The following is a 3,537-nucleotide window of genomic DNA, read 5'->3' on the forward strand; positions in this document are numbered from 1 at the left end:
GTAACATGGGCATGGGCATTTCAACCTCATCCAGGTAGATAACGTTTGTAACATGGGCATGGGCATTGCAACCTCATCCAGGTAGAAAACTTTTGTAACATGGGCATGGCATTTAAACCTCATCCAGGTAGATAACGTTTGTAACATGGCCATGGGCATTGCAACCTCATCCAGGTAGAAAACGTTTGTAACATGGGCATGGGCATTTAAACCACATCCAGGTAGATAACGTTTGTAACATGGGCATGGGCATTGCAACCTCATCCAGGTAGATAACGTTTGTAACATGGGCATGGGCATTTAAACCACATCCAGGTAGATAACGTTTGTAACATGGGCATGGGCATTGCAACCTCATCCAGGTAGAAAACGTTTGTAACATGGGCATGGCATTTAAACCTCATCCAGGTAGATAACGTTTGTAACATGGGCATGGGCATTGCAACCTCATCCAGGTAGATAACGTTTGTAACATGGGCATGGGCATTTAAACCACATCCAGGTAGATAACGTTTGTAACATGGGCATGGGCATTGCAACCTCATCCAGGTAGAAAACGTTTGTAACATGGGCATGGGCATTTAAACCACATTCAGGTAGATAACGTTTGTAACATGGCCATGGGCATTGCAACCTCATCCAGGTAGATAACGTTTGTAACATGGTCATGGCCATTTTAAACGTATCCAGGTAGATAACGTTTGTAACATGGCCATGGGCATTGCAACCTCATCCAGGTAGATAACGTTTGTAACATGATCATGGCCATTTTAAACGTATCCAGGTAGATAACGTTTGTAACATGGCCATGGGCATTGCAACCTCATCCAGGTAGATAACGTTTGTAACATGGTCATGGCCATTTTAAACGTATCCAGGTAGATAACGTTTGTAACATGGCCATGGGCATTGCAACCTCATCCAGGTGGATAACGTTTGTAACATGGCCATGGGCATTGCAACCTCATCCAGGTGGATAACGTTTGTAACATGGCCATGGGCATTGCAACCTCATCCAGGTGGATAACGTTTGTAACATGGCCATGGGCATTGCAACCTCATCCAGGTAGATAACGTTTGTAACATGGGCATGGGCAAGACATAGAATGAAAATAACAGATAATAGAAGGATGAGAAGAATATAGATTGGGTCCTTAGAGATTGCAAACGAAGCAGCGAAAGGAAGAGAACTTGATGGACTGACGCGGTAATATAATTTGCTTGTATAAATTGACGTAGAAAGAATATAAATGGACACGGTGGAAGGACTTGCCTTAGGCCTTGGTTTTGCAGTGGACTAGCCTCATCATCATCAGACATGTTTTTCAACTTGCGTTCGTTTATGTGCTTTCTATGTCGTTCTATATCATCAATGTTTCCTGGCTCGTCAATCTATCGTCTTTTCTTCCCTCCCCCGGCTAGGTTTTCATTCTCTCTGGTCCGATTATGTTTTTTTCTCGTCCATTTATTAGGTGTCATTCTCATTATATGTCTGGACATATAATATATTGCTTTCACTGTTGTGGCCGTTGCAATTTTAGCATACGGCTTTTCTAACTAGGGTTGTAGTGTGGCTAAAACAACAACAACAACAACAACAACAACAATAATAATAATGATAATAATGATAATGTGTCACTTCAGTATTCGAGAAATGGGGTTGTAATTATAACTGCGTTGATCAAACATTTTGATTGAAATATTACATTATTGGAAATCAGGCAGATTGACAGTTTGAGAAATTATTCTAATTACAAGCACATGTTTTTTTTATGTTGTTCAGTATATTAAGCAGAAAAGGTACTGCTTGGTTTGCATGTTGGTTATTTATTCAAATGGATGTTTCAAACAATTACATAATTATATTCCAATTAGTACATAAAATTCATTAAAGTCTATTGTTTAAATTTTTTTGTGATTGAGAAAACGGATAATTTGTCGTTTTCCTTTATTCTCCTAAGTCCTTCTTTGCTCTATTGAATGTAATATATATATATATATATATATATATATATATATATATATATATATATATATATATATATATATATATATATATATATATATATATATACACAGTATATATATATATATATATATATATATATATGTGTATGTATATATATACATATATATATATATATATATATATATATATATATATGTATATATATATATATATATATATATATATATATCCTTTAGTTAAAAAACTAAGGTAATTATTTTCTAGACCTTTCACTTCTTAACTAGGACCTTGACCTTACGCATCCCTGAAATAAGGTTAGATATGATTTCCTTAAAGATGTATCGCAAGATTTCATTTTTATTTGACCTATGATATTTAAATTTGGGCTTGATCTTGGTCTTTCTTTTCAGTATAGTTCAAAAGTATGAGTTTAATTTCATATCAATTTGCCAATCTGCTTCAATAGGGGATCGGGCATGCTATAGTCAATTCTTTTTAGTGAGGCAAATTTACACTGACTTGCAGGGGTGCCCTTTTAGGTCGGAAAAGTTTCCTGCTCTCTGATTGGTCTCAGTTATCTTGTCCAACCAATCAGCGATCAGGAAACTTTTCAGAGCTAAAAGGGCACCCTTAAGAGTCTGCAAATCTGCCTAACTGAAAAAAATTGACTATAGATATGCAAGTCTTTATCTCGTATGATTAAATGGTTATGACCATTGTGGTGGCCGATGTGGTAACGTCCTTGACTGGTGAACGCCAGACTGGGGTTCGATTCTCTCTCAAACTTGTTAGTTCCTTTGGTCCCTGCAACTTCACCATCCTTGTGAGCTAAGGATGGGGGATTTGGGGTAACCTATAGGTCTATCTGCTGAGTCATCAGCAGCCATTGCCTGGCCCTCCTTTGTCCTAGCTTGGGTGGAGAGGGGGCTTAGGCGCTGATCATATGTGTATATGATCAGTCTCTAGGGCATTGTCCTGCTTTATAGGGCAAAGTCACTGTCCCTTGCCCCTGCCATTCATGAATGGCCTTCAAACTTTAAAATCAAGATTAGTGTCCTGTTGAACCTTTGACCTATCAGTGCCTGGGACTTTAATTTAACTATGATTCACAACCAAAATATTCTTATGAAAATTTGCAGGAATGGGTTAATATGCTATTTACTAGGAGCAGTCTTTTGACAGACGGGCACCTATCAGTGCCTTGCACTTTAATTTAACTATGATTCACAACCAAAGTTTCCTTGTGAAAAGTTGCAAGAATGGATTAATATACAATTTTCTAGAATCAGTCTTGTGACAGACGGACACCTATCAGTGCCTTGGACCTTAATTTAACTATGATTCACCACCAAAAATATTCTTGTGGAAAGTTGCAAGAAGGATTAATGTACAATTTACTTGAATCAATCGTTTGACAGACGAGCACCTATGAGTGCCTTAGACCTTAATTTAACTATCACTCAAACTGAAATTTCCTTGTGAAAATATGCAAGTATGGATTAATATGCAATGTACTAGATGCAGTCTTTTGACAGACACACTCATAGAATTTCTAAAATGCATATTAG

The sequence above is a fragment of the Palaemon carinicauda genome, chromosome 35 (genome assembly GCF_036898095.1).
Source record: "Palaemon carinicauda isolate YSFRI2023 chromosome 35, ASM3689809v2, whole genome shotgun sequence".
Taxonomy (NCBI): Eukaryota; Metazoa; Arthropoda; class Malacostraca; order Decapoda; family Palaemonidae; genus Palaemon; species Palaemon carinicauda.